The sequence below is a fragment of the Schistocerca serialis genome, unplaced genomic scaffold, assembly GCF_023864345.2.
Source record: "Schistocerca serialis cubense isolate TAMUIC-IGC-003099 unplaced genomic scaffold, iqSchSeri2.2 HiC_scaffold_1393, whole genome shotgun sequence".
NCBI lineage: Eukaryota > Metazoa > Arthropoda > Insecta > Orthoptera > Acrididae > Schistocerca > Schistocerca serialis.
In genome coordinates this window covers 605,707-619,639 of record NW_026047617.1, presented here as the reverse complement: position 1 = coordinate 619,639, position 13,933 = coordinate 605,707, and positions in this window count along the sequence as shown.

The window sequence follows — 13,933 nt, the reverse complement described above, 5'->3', positions numbered from 1 at the left end:
GCATGTTGTCCACGAGAGTATGGTGTGGAGAGGCGGGGGGGGGGGGGAGGCGGGGCGAGCGTTAGAGGACAAGTTGTTCTTCTGTTGGTATGTACTAAGGCTTTATAGTGTTTGAAAGAATGTTCTTTAAAGTTCATATAAGAATGTAGCATTTTATTTCCAAAGTGTAGTAAATATTTGTTTTCTCACAGCAGGGTGATCGCACTACAAGGCTGCAATTTTTATTTGCCCATCAAGTGGGCTTTTGGGGGAAATGACACACCACCAGCAGCATGTTGTCCACGAGAGGGTGGTGTGGAGAGGGGGGGGGGGGGGGCGGGGCGAGCGTTAGAGGACAAGTTTTTCTTCTGTTGGTATGTACTAAGGCTTTATAGTGTTTGAAAGAATGTTCTTTCAAGTTCATATAAGAATGTAGCATTTTATTTCCAAAGTGTAGTAAATCTTTGTTTTCTCACAGCAGGGTGATCGTACTACAAAGCTGCAATTTTTATTTGCCCATCAAGTGGGCTTTTGGTGGAAATGACACACCACCAGCAGCATGTTGTCCACGAGAGGGTGGAGTGGAGAGGGGGGGGGGGGGGGCGGGGCGAGCGTTAGAGGACAAGTTGTTCTTCTGTTGGTATGTACTAAGGCTTTATAGTGTTTGAAAGAATGTTCCTTCAAGTTCATATAAGAATGTAGCATTTTATTTCCAAAGTGTAGTAAATCTTTGTTTTCTCACAGCAGGGTGATCGCACTACAAGGCTGCAATTTTTATTTGCCCATCAAGTGGGCTTTTGGTGGAAATGACACACCACCAGCAGCATGTTGTCCACGAGAGGGTGGTGTGGAGAGGGGGGGGGGGGAGGCGGGGCGAGCGTTAGAGGACAAGTTGTTCTTCTGTTGGTATGTACTAAGGCTTTATAGTGTTTGAAAGAATGTTCTTTAAAGTTCATATAAGAATGTAGCATTTTATTTCCAAAGTGTAGTAAATCTTTGTTTTCTCACAGCAGGGTGATCGCACTACAAGGCTGCAATTTTTATTTGCCCATCAAGTGGGCTTTTGGTGGAAATGACACACCACCATCAGCATGTTGTCGACGAGAGGGTGGTGTGGAGAGGGGGGGGGGGGGGCGGGGCGAGCGTTAGAGGACAAGTTGTTCTTCTGTTGGTATGTACTAAGGCTTTATAGTGTTTGAAAGAATGTTCTTTCAAGTTCATATAAGAATGTAGCATTTTATTTCCAAAGTGTAGTAAATCTTTGTTTTCTCACAGCAGGGTGATCGCACTACAAGGCTGCAATTTTTATTTGCCCATCAAGTGGGCTTTTGGGGGAAATGACACACCACCAGCAGCATGTTGTCCACGAGAGGGTGGTATGGAGAGGGGGGGGGGGGGGCGGGGCGAGCGTTAGAGGACAAGTTGTTCTTCTGTTGGTATGTACTAAGGCTTTATAGTGTTTGAAAGAATGTTCTTTCAAGTTCATATAAGAATGTAGCATTTTATTTCCAAAGTGTAGTAAATCTTTGTTTTCTCACAGCAGGGTGATCGCACTACAAGGCTGCAATTTTTATTTGCCCATCAAGTGGGCTTTTGGTGGAAATGACACACCACCAGCAGCATGTTGTCCACGAGAGTATGGTGTGGAGAGGGGGGGGGGGGAGGCGGGGCGAGCGTTAGAGGACAAGTTGTTCTTCTGTTGGTATGTACTAAGGCTTTATAGTGTTTGAAAGAATGTTCTTTAAAGTTCATATAAGAATGTAGCATTTTATTTCCAAAGTGTAGTAAATATTTGTTTTCTCACAGCAGGGTGATCGCACTACAAGGCTGCAATTTTTATTTGCCCATCAAGTGGGCTTTTGGGGGAAATGACACACCACCAGCAGCATGTTGTCCACGAGAGGGTGGTGCGGAGAGGGGGGGGGGGGGGCGGGGCGAGCGTTAGAGGACAAGTTTTTCTTCTGTTGGTATGTACTAAGGCTTTATAGTGTTTGAAAGAATGTTCTTTCAAGTTCATATAAGAATGTAGCATTTTATTTCCAAAGTGTAGTAAATCTTTGTTTTCTCACAGCAGGGTGATCGTACTACAAAGCTGCAATTTTTATTTGCCCATCAAGTGGGCTTTTGGTGGAAATGACACACCACCAGCAGCATGTTGTCCACGAGAGGGTGGAGTGGAGAGGGGGGGGGGGGGCGGGGCGAGCGTTAGAGGACAAGTTGTCCTTCTGTTGGTATGTACTAAGGCTTTATAGTGTAAGGCTTTATAGTGTTTGAAAGAATGTTCTTTCAAGTTCATATAAGAATGTAGCATTTTATTTCCAAAGTGTAGTAAATCTTTGTTTTCTCACAGCAGGGTGATCGCACTACAAGGCTGCAATTTTTATTTGCCCATCAAGTGGGCTTTTGGTGGAAATGACACACCACCAGCAGCATGTTGTCCACGTGAGGGTGGTGCGGAGGGGGGGGGGGGGGGGGGCGGGGCGAGCGTTAGAGGACAAGTTGTTCTTCTGTTGGTATGTACTAAGGCTTTATAGTGTTTGAAAGAATGTTCTTTCAAGTTCATATAAGAATGTAGCATTTTATTTCCAAAGTGTAGTAAATCTTTGTTTTCTCACAGCAGGGTGATCGCACTACAAGGCTGCAATTTTTATTTGCCCATCAAGTGTGCTTTTGGTGGAAATGACACACCACCAGCAGCATGTTGTCCATGAGAGGGTGGGGTGGTAAGGGGGGGGGGGGGGCGGGGCGAGCGTTAGAGGACAAGTTGTTCTTCTGTTGGTATGTACTAAGGCTTTAGAGTGTTTGAAAGAATGTTCTTTCAAGTTCATATAAAAATGTAGCATTTTATTTCCATAGTGTAGTAAATCTTTGTTTTCTCACAGCAGGGTGATCGCACTACAAGGCTGCAATTTTTATTTCCCCATCAAGTGGGCTTTTGGTGGAAATGACACACCACCAGCAGCATGTTGTCCACGAGAGGGTGGTGTTGGAGAGGGGGGGGGGGGGCGGGGCGAGCGTTTGAGGACAAGTTGTTCTTCTGTTGGTATGTACTAAGGCTTTATAGTGTATGAAAGAATGTTCTTTCAAGTTCATATAAGAATGTAGCATTTTATTTCCAAAGTGTAGTAAATCTTTGTTTTCTCACAGCAGGGTGATCGCACTACAAGGCTGCAATTTTTATTTGCCCATCAAGTGGGCTTTTGGTGGAAATGACACACCACCAGCAGCATATTGTCCACGAGAGGGTGGTGTGGAGAGGGGAGGGGGGGGGGGGCGGAGCGAGCGTTAGAGGATAAGTTGTTCTTCTGTTGGTATGTACTAAGGCTTTATAGTGTTTGAAAGAATGTTCTTTCAAGTTCATATAAGAATGTAGCATTTTATTTCCAAAGTGTAGTAAATCTTTGTTTTCTCACAGCAGGGTGATCGCACTACAAGGCTGCAATTTTTATTTGCCCATCAAGTGGGCTTTTGGTGGAAATGACACACCACCAGCAGCATGTTGTCCACGAGAGGGTGGTGCGGAGAGGGGGGGGGGGGGGGCGGGGCGAGCGTTAGAGTACAAGTTGTTCTTCTGTTGGTATGTACTAAGGCTTTAAAGTGTTTGAAAGAATGTTCTTTCAAGTTCATATAAGAATGTAGCATTTTATTTCCAAAGTGTAGTAAATCTTTGTTTTCTCACAGCAGGGTGATCGCACTACAAGGCTGCAATTTTTATTTGCCCATCAAGTAGGCTTTTGGTGGAAATGACACACCACCAGCAGCATGTTGTCCACGAGAGGGTGGTGTCGAGAGGGGGGGGGGGGGCGGGGCGAGCGTTAGAGGACAAGTTGTTCTTCTGTTGGTATGTACTAAGGCTTTATAGTGTTTGAAAGAATGTTCTTTCAAGTTCATATAAGAATGTAGCATTTTATTTCCAAAGTGTAGTAAATCTTTGTTTTCTCACAGCAGGGTGATCGCACTACAAGGCTGCAATTTTTATTTGCCCATCAAGTGGGCTTTTGGTGGAAATGACACACCACCAGCAGCATGTTGTCCACGAGAGGATGGTGTGGAGAGGGGGGGGGGGGGGGAGGCGGGGCGAGCGTTAGAGGACAAGTTGTTCTTCTGTTGGTATGTACTAAGGCTTTATAGTGTTTGAAAGAATGTTCTTTCAAGTTCATATAAGAATGTAGCATTTTATTTCCAAAGTGTAGTAAATCTTTGTTTTCTCACAGCAGGGTGATCGCACTACAAGGCTGCAATTTTTATTTGCCCGTCATGTGGGCTTTTGGTGGAAATGACACACCACCAGCAGCATGTTGTCCACGAGAGGGTGGTTAGGAGAGGGGGGGGGGGGGGGGGGCGGGGCGAGCGTTAGAGGACAAGTTGTTCTTCTGTTGGTATGTACTAAGGCTTTATAGTGTTTGAAAGAATGTTCTTTCAAGTTCATATAAGAATGTAGCATTTTATTTCCAAAGTGTAGTAAATCTTTGATTTCTCACAGCAGGGTGATCGCACTACAAGGCTGCAATTTTTATTTGCCCATCAAGTGGGCTTTTGGTGGAAATGACACACCACCAGCAGCATGTTGTCCACGAGAGGGTGGTGTGGAGAGGGGGGGGGGGGGCGGGGCGAGCGTTAGAGGACAAGTTGTTCTTCTGTTGGTATGTACTAAGGCTTTATTGTGTTTGAAAGAATGTTCTTTCAAGTTCATATAAGAATGTAGCATTTTATTTCCAAAGTGTAGTAAATCTTTGTTTTCTCACAGCAGGGTGATCGCACTACAAGGCTGCAATTTTTATTTGCCCATCAAGTGGGCTTTTGGTGGAAATGACACACCACCAGCAGCATGTTGTCCACGAGAGGGTGGTGTGGAGAGGGGGGGGGGGGGGGCGGGGCGAGCGTTAGAGGACAAGTTGTTCTTCTGTTGGTATGTACTAAGGCTTTATAGTGTTTGAAAGAATGTTCTTTCAAGTTCATATAAGAATGTAGCATTTTATTTCCAAAGTGTAGTAAATCTTTGTTTTCTCACAGCAGGGTGATCGCACTACAAGGCTGCAATTTTTATTTGCCCATCAAGTGGGCTTTTGGTGGAAATGACACACCACCAGCAGCATGTTGTCCACGAGAGGGTGGTGTGGAGAGGGGGGGGGGGGGGGCGGTGCGAGCGTTAGAGGACAAGTTGTTCTTCTGTTGGTATGTACTAAGGCTTTATAGTGTTTGAAAGAATGTTCTTTCAAGTTCATATAAGAATGTAGCATTTTATTTCCAAAGTGTAGTAAATCTTTGTTTTCTTACAGCAGGGTGATCGCACTACAAGGCTGCAATTTTTATTTGCCCATCAAGTGGGCTTTTGGTGGAAATGACACACCACCAGCAGCATGTTGTCCACGAGAGGGTGGTGTGGAGAGGGGGGGGGGGGGCGGGGCGAGCGTTAGAGGACAAGTTGTTCTTCTGTTGGTATGTACTAAGGCTTTATAGTGTTTGAAAGAATGTTCTTTCAAGTTCATATAAGAATGTAGCATTTTATTTCCAAAGTGTAGTAAATCTTTGTTTTCTCACAGCAGGGTGATCGCACTACAAGGCTGCAATTTTTATTTGCCCATCAAGTGGGCTTTTGGTGGAAATGACACACCACCAGCAGCATGTTGTCCACGAGAGGGTGGTGTGGAGAGGTGGGGGGGGGGGGGGGCGGGGCGAGCGTTAGAGGACAAGTTGTTCTTCTGTTGGTATGTACTAAGGCTTTATAGTGTTTGAAAGAATGTTCTTTCAAGTTCATATAAGAATGTAGCATTTTATTTCCAAAGTGTAGTAAATCTTTGTTTTCTCACAGCAGGGTGATCGCACTACAAGGCTGCAATTTTTATTTGCCCATCAAGTGTGCTTTTGGTGGAAATGACACACCTTCAGCAGCATGTTGTCCATGAGAGGGTGGGGTGGTAAGGGGGGGGGGGGGGCGGGGCGAGCGTTAGAGGACAAGTTGTTCTTCTGTTGGTATGTACTAAGGCTTTATAGTGTTTGAAAGAATGTTCTTTCAAGTTCATATAAAAATGTAGCATTTTATTTCCATAGCGTAGTAAATCTTTGTTTTCTCACAGCAGGGTGATCGCACTACAAGGCTGCAATTTTTATTTGCCCATCAAGTGGGCTTTTGGTGGAAATGACACACCACCAGCAGCATGTTGTCCACGAGAGGGTGGTGTGGAGAGGGGGGGGGGGGCGGGGCGAGCGTTTGAGGACAAGTTGTTCTTCTGTTGGTATGTACTAAGGCTTTATAGTGTATGAAAGAATGTTCTTTCAAGTTCATATAAGAATGTAGCATTTTATTTCCAAAGTGTAGTAAATCTTTGTTTTCTCACAGCAGGGTGATCGCACTACAAGGCTGCAATTTTTATTTGCCCATCAAGTGGGCTTTTGGTGGAAATGACACACCACCAGCAGCATGTTGTCCACGAGAGGGTGGTGTGGTGAGGGGGGGGGGGGAGGCGGAGCGAGCGTTAGAGGATAAGTTGTTCTTCTGTTGGTATGTACTAAGGCTTTATAGTGTTTGAAAGAATGTTCTTTCAAGTTCATATAAGAATGTAGCATTTTATTTCCAAAGTGTAGTAAATCTTTGTTTTCTCACAGCAGGGTGATCGCACTACAAGGCTGCAATTTTTATTTGCCCATCAAGTGGGCTTTTGGTGGAAATGACACACCACCAGCAGCATGTTGTCCACGAGAGGGTGGTGTGGAGAGGGGGGGGGGGGGGGCGGGGCGAGCGTTAGAGTACAAGTTGTTCTTCTGTTGGTATGTACTAAGGCTTTATAGTGTTTGAAAGAATGTTCTTTCAAGTTCATATAAGAATGTAGCATTTTATTTCCAAAGTGTAGTAAATCTTTGTTTTCTCACAGCAGGGTGATCGCACTAGAAGGCTGCAATTTTTATTTGCCCATCAAGTGGGCTTTTGGTGGAAATGACACACCACCAGCAGCATGTTGTCCACGAGAGGGTGGTGTGGAGAGGGGGGGGGGGGGGGGGGCGGGGCGAGCGTTAGAGGACAAGTTGTTCTTCTGTTGGTATGTACTAAGGCTTTATAGTGTTTGAAAGAATGTTCTTTCAAGTTCATATAAGAATGTAGCATTTTATTTCCAAAGTGTAGTAAATCTTTGTTTTCTCACAGCAGGGTGATCGCACTACAAGGCTGCAATTTTTATTTGCCCATCAAGTGGGCTTTTGGTGGAAATGACACACCACCAGCAGCATGTTGTCCACGAGAGGGTGGTGTGGAGAGGGGGGGGGGGGGCGGGGCGAGCGTTAGAGTACAAGTTGTTCTTCTGTTGGTATGTACTAAGGCTTTATAGTGTTTGAAAGAATGTTCTTTCAAGTTCATATAAGAATGTAGCATTTTATTTCCAAAGTGTAGTAAATCTTTGTTTTCTCACAGCAGGGTGATCGCACTACAAGGCTGCAATTTTTATTTGCCCATCAAGTGTGCTTTTGGTGGAAATGACACACCACCAGCAGCATGTTGTCCATGAGAGGGTGGGGTGGTAAGGGGGGGGGGGGGGGCGGGGCGAGCGTTAGAGGACAAGTTGTTCTTCTGTTGGTATGTACTAAGGCTTTATAGTGTTTGAAAGAATGTTCTTTCAAGTTCATATAAAAATGTAGCATTTTATTTCCATAGTGTAGTAAATCTTTGTTTTCTCACAGCAGGGTGATCGCACTACAAGGCTGCAATTTTTATTTGCCCATCAAGTGGGCTTTTGGTGGAAATGACACACCACCAGCAGCATGTTGGCCATGAGAGGGTGGTGTGGAGAGGAGGGGGGGGGGGGGGCGGGGCGAGCGTTTGAGGACAAGTTGTTCTTCTGTTGGTATGTACTAAGGCTTTATAGTGTATGAAAGAATGTTCTTTCAAGTTCATATAAGAATGTAGCATTTTATTTCCAAAGTGTAGTAAATCTTTGTTTTCTCACAGCAGGGTGATCGCACTACAAGGCTGCAATTTTTATTTGCCCATCAAGTGGGCTTTTGGTGGAAATGACACACCACCAGCAGCATGTTGTCCACGAGAGGGTGGTGTGGTGAGGGGGGGGGGGGGGGGGGGGTTCGGAGCGAGCGTTAGAGGATAAGTTGTTCTTCTGTTGGTATGTACTAAGGCTTTATAGTGTTTGAAAGAATGTTCTTTCAAGTTCATATAAGAATGTAGCATTTTATTTCCAAAGTGTAGTAAATCTTTGTTTTCTCACAGCAGGGTGATCGCACTACAAGGCTGCAATTTTTATTTGCCCATCAAGTGGGCTTTTGGTGGAAATGACACACCACCAGCAGCATGTTGTCCACGAGAGGGTGGTGTGGAGAGGGGGGGGGGGGGCGGGGCGAGCGTTAGAGTACAAGTTGTTCTTCTGTTGGTATGTACTAAGGCTTTATAGTGTTTGAAAGAATGTTCTTTCAAGTTCATATAAGAATGTAGCATTTTATTTCCAAAGTGTAGTAAATCTTTGTTTTCTCACAGCAGGGTGATCGCACTACAAGGCTGCAATTTTTATTTGCCCATCAAGTGGGCTTTTGGTGGAAATGACACACCACCAGCAGCATGTTGTCCACGAGAGGGTGGTGTGGAGAGGGGAAGGGGGGGGGGCGGGGCGAGCGTTAGAGGACAAGTTGTTCTTCTGTTGGTATGTACTAAGGCTTTATAGTGTTTGAAAGAATGTTCTTTCAAGTTCATATAAGAATGTAGCATTTTATTTCCAAAGTGTAGTAAATCTTTGTTTTCTCACAGCAGGGTGATCGCACTACAAGGCTGCAATTTTTATTTGCCCATCAAGTGGGCTTTTGGTGGAAATGACACACCACCAGCAGCATGTTGTCCACGAGAGGATGGTGTGGAGAGGGGGGGGGGGGGGAGGCGGGGCGAGCGTTAGAGGACAAGTTGTTCTTCTGTTGGTATGTACTAAGGCTTTATAGTGTTTGAAAGAATGTTCTTTCAAGTTCATATAAGAATGTAGCATTTTATTTCCAAAGTGTAGTAAATCTTTGTTTTCTCACAGCAGGGTGATCGCACTACAAGGCTGCAATTTTTATCTGCCCATCAAGTGGGCTTTTGGTGGAAATGACACACCACCAGCAGCATGTTGTCCACGAGAGGGTGGTGTGGAGAGGGGGGGGGGGGGCGGGGCGAGCGTTAGAGGACAAGTTGTTCTTCTGTTGGTATGTACTAAGGCTTTATAGTGTTTGAAAGAATGTTCTTTCAAGTTCATATAAGAATGTAGCATTTTATTTCCAAAGTGTAGTAAATCTTTGTTTTCTCACAGCAGGGTGATCGCACTACAAGGCTGCAATTTTTATTTGCCCATCAAGTGGGCTTTTGGTGGAAATGACACACCACCAGCAGCATGTTGTCCACGAGAGGGTGGTGTGGAGAGGGGGGGGGGGGGGGGCAGGGCGAGCGTTAGAGGACAAGTTGTTCTTCTGTTGGTATGTACTAAGGCTTTATAGTGTTTGAAAGAATGTTCTTTCAAGTTCATATAAGAATGTAGCATTTTATTTCCAAAGTGTAGTAAATCTTTGTTTTCTCACAGCAGGGTGATCGCACTACAAGGCTGCAATTTTTATTTGCCCATCAAGTGGGCTTTTGGTGGAAATGACACAGCACCAGCAGCATGTTGTCCAAGAGAGGGTGGTGTGGAGAGGGGGGGGGGGCGGGGCAAGCGTTAGAGGACAAGTTGTTCTTCTGTTGGTATGTACTAAGGCTTTATAGTGTTTGAAAGAATGTTCTTTCAAGTTCATATAAGAATGTAGCATTTTATTTCCAAAGTGTAGTAAATCTTTGTTTTCTCACAGCAGGGTGATCGCACTACAAGGCTGCAATTTTTATTTGCCCATCAAGTGGGCTTTTGGTGGAAATGACACACCACCAGCAGCATGTTGTCCACGAGAGGGTGGTGCGGAGAGGGGGGGGGGGGCGGGGCGAGCGTTAGAGGACAAGTTGTTCTTCTGTTGGTATGTACTAAGGCTTTATAGTGTTTGAAAGAATGTTCTTTCAAGTTCATATAAGAATGAAGCATTTTATTTCCAAAGTGTAGTAAATCTTAGTTTTCTCACAGCAGGGTGATCGCACTACAAGGCTGCAATTTTTATTTGCCCATCAAGTGGGCTTTTGGTGGATATGACACACCACCAGCAGCATGTTGTCCACGAGAGGGTGGTGTGGAGAGGGGGGGGGGGGGGGGGCGGGGCGAGCGTTAGAGGACAAGTTGTTCTTCTGTTGGTATGTACTAAGGCTTTATAGTGTTTGAAAGAATGTTCTTTCAAGTTCATATAAGAATGTAGCATTCTATTTCCAAAGTGTAGTAAATCTTTGTTTTCTCACAGCAGGGTGATCGCACTACATGGCTGCAATTTTTATTTGCCCATCAAGTGGGCTTTTGGTGGAAATGACACACCACCAGCAGCATGTTGTCCACGAGAGGGTGGTGTGGAGAGGGGGGGGGGGGGGGGCGGGGCGAGCGTTTGAGGACAAGTTGTTCTTCTGTTGGTATGTACTAAGGCTTTATAGTGTTTGAAAGAATGTTCTTTCAAGTTCATATAAGAATGTAGCATTTTATTTCCAAAGTGTAGTAAATCTTTGTTTTCTCACAGAAGGGTGATCGCACTACAAGGCTGCAATTTTTATTTGCCCATCAAGTGGGCTTTTGGTGGAAATGACACACCACCAGCAGCATGTTGTCGACGAGAGGGTGGTGTGGAGAGGGGGGGGGGGGGGGCGGGGCAAGTGTTAGAGGACAAGTTGTTCTTCTGTTGGTATGTACTAAGGCTTTATAGTGTTTGAAAGAATGTTCTTTCAAGTTCATATAAGAATGTAGCATTTTATTTCCAAAGTGTAGTAAATCTTTGTTTTCTCACAGCAGGGTGATCGCACTACAAGGCTGCAATTTTTATTTGCCCATCAAGTGGGCTTTTGGTGGAAATGACACACCACCAGCAGCATGTTGTCCACGAGAGGGTGGTGTGGAGAGGGGGGGGGGGGGGGCGGGGCGAGCGTTAGAGGACAAGTTGTTCTTCTGTTGGTATGTACTAAGGCTTTATAGTGTTTGAAAGAATGTTCTTTCAAGTTCATATAAGAATGTAGCATTTTATTTCCAAAGTGTAGTAAATCTTTGTTTTCTCACAGCAGGGTGATCGCACTACAAGGCTGCAATTTTTATTTGCCCATCAAGTGGGCAATTGGTGGAAATGACACACCACCAGCAGCATGTTGTCCACGAGAGGGTGGTGTGGAGAGGGGGGGGGGGGGGGCGGGGCGAGCGTTTGAGGACTAGTTGTTCTTCTGTTGGTATGTACTGAGGCTTTATAGTGTTTGAAAGAATGTTCTTTCAAGTTCATATAAGAATGTAGCATTTTATTTCCAAAGTGTAGTAAATCTTTGTTTTCTCACAGCAGGGTGATCGCACTACAAGGCTGCAATTTTTATTTGCCCATCAAGTGGGCTTTTGGTGGAAATGACACACCACCAGCAGCATGTTGTCCACGAGAGGGTGGTGTGGAGAGGGGGGGGGGGGGCGGGGCGAGCCTTAGAGGACAAGTTGTTCTTCTGTTGGTATGTACTAAGGCTTTATAGTGTTTGAAAGAATGTTCTTTCAAGTTCATATAAGAATGTAGCATTTTATTTCCAAAGTGTAGTAAATCTTTGTTTTCTCACAGCAGGGTGATCGCACTACAAGGCTGCAATTTTTATTTGCCCATCAAGTGGGCTTTTGGTGGAAATGACACACCACCAGCAGCATGTTGTCCACGAGAGGGTGGTGTGGAGAGGGGGGGGGGGGGGGCGGGGCGAGCGTTTGAGGACAAGTTGTTCTTCTGTTGGTATGTACTAAGGCTTTATAGTGTTTGAAAGAATGTTCTTTCAAGTTCATATAAGAATGTAGCATTTTATTTCCAAAGTGTAGTAAATCTTTGTTTTCTCACAGCAGGGTGATCGCACTACAAGGCTGCAATTTTTATTTGCCCATCAAGTGGGCTTTTGGTGGAAATGACACACCACCAGCAGCATGTTGTCCACGAGAGGGTGGTGTGGAGAGGGGGGGGGGGGGGGGCGGGGCGAGCGTTAGAGGACAAGTTGTTCTTCTGTTGGTATGTACTAAGGCTTTATAGTGTTTGAAAGAATGTTCTTTCAAGTTCATATAAAAATGTAGCATTTTATTTCCAAAGTGTAGTAAATCTTTGTTTTCTCACAGCAGGGTGATCGCACTACAAGGCTGCAATTTTTATTTGCCCATCAAGTGGGCTTTTGGTGGATATGACACACCACCAGCAGCATGTTGTCCACGAGAGGGTGGTGTGGAGAGGGGGGGGGGGGCGGGGCGAGCGTTAGAGGACAAGTTGTTCTTCTGTTGGTATGTACTAAGGCTTTATAGTGTTTGAAAGAATGTTCTTTCAAGTTCATATAAGAATGTAGCATTTTATTTCCAAAGTGTAGTAAATCTTTGTTTTCTCACAGCAGGGTGATCGCACTACAAGGCTGCAATTTTTATTTGCACATCAAGTGGGCTTTTGGTGGAAATGACACACCACCAGCAGCATGTTGTCCACGAGAGGACGGTGTGGAGAGGGGGGGGGAGGGGGAGGCGGGGCGAGCGTTAGAGGACAAGTTGATCTTCTGTTGGTATGTACTAAGGCTTTATAGTGTTTGAAAGAATATTCTTTCAAGTTCATATAAGAATGTAGCATTTTATTTCCAAAGTGTAGTAAATCTTTGTTTTCTCACAGCAGGGTGATCGCACTACAAGGCTGCAATTTTTATCTGCCCATCAAGTGGGCTTTTGGTGGAAATGACACACCACCAGCAGCATGTTGTCCACGAGAGGGTGGTGTGGGGAGGGGGGGGGGGGCGGGGCGAGCGTTAGAGGACAAGTTGTTCTTCTGTTGGTATGTACTAAGGCTTTATAGTGTTTGAAAGAATGTTCTTTCAAGTTCATATAAGAATGTAGCATTTTATTTCCAAAGTGTAGTAAATCTTTGTTTTCTCACAGCAGGGTGATCGCACTACAAGGCTGCAATTTTTATTTGCCCATCAAGTGGGCTTTTGGTGGAAATGACACACCACCAGCAGCATGTTGTCCAAGAGAGGGTGGTGTGGAGAGGGGGGGGGGGGGGCGGGGCGAGCGTTAGAGGACAAGTTGTTCTTCTGTTGGTATGTACTAAGGCTTTATAGTGTTTGAAAGAATGTTCTTTCAAGTTCATATAAGAATGTAGCATTTTATTTCCAAAGTGTAGTAAATCTTTGTTTTCTCACAGCAGGGTGATCGCACTACATGGCTGCAATTTTTATTTGCCCATCAAGTGGGCTTTTGGTGGAAATGACACACCACCAGCAGCATGTTGTCCACGAGAGGGTGGTGTGGAGAGGGGGGGGGGGGGGGCGGGGCGAGCGTTTGAGGACAAGTTGTTCTTCTGTTGGTATGTACTAAGGCTTTATAGTGTTTGAAAGAATGTTCTTTCAAGTTCATATAAGAATGTAGCATTTTATTTCCAAAGTGTAGTAAATCTTTGTTTTCTCACAGAAGGGTGATTGCACTACAAGGCTGCAATTTTTATTTGCCCATCAAGTGGGCTTTTGGTGGAAATGACACACCACCAGCAGCATGTTGTCGACGAGAGGGTGGTGTGGAGAGGGGGGGGGGGGGGGCGGGGCAAGCGTTAGAGGACAAGTTGTTCTTCTGTTGGTATGTACTAAGGCTTTATAGTGTTTGAAAGAATGTTCTTTCAAGTTCATATAGGAATGTAGCATTTTATTTCCAAAGTGTAGTAAATCTTTGTTTTCTCACAGCAGGGTGATCGCACTACAAGGCTGCAATTTTTATTTGCCCATCAAGTGGGCTTTTGGTGGAAATGACACACCACCAGCAGCATGTTGTCCACGAGAGGGTGGTGTGGAGAGGGGGGGGGGGGGCGGGGCGAGCGTTAGAGGACAAGTTGTTCTTCTGTTGGTATG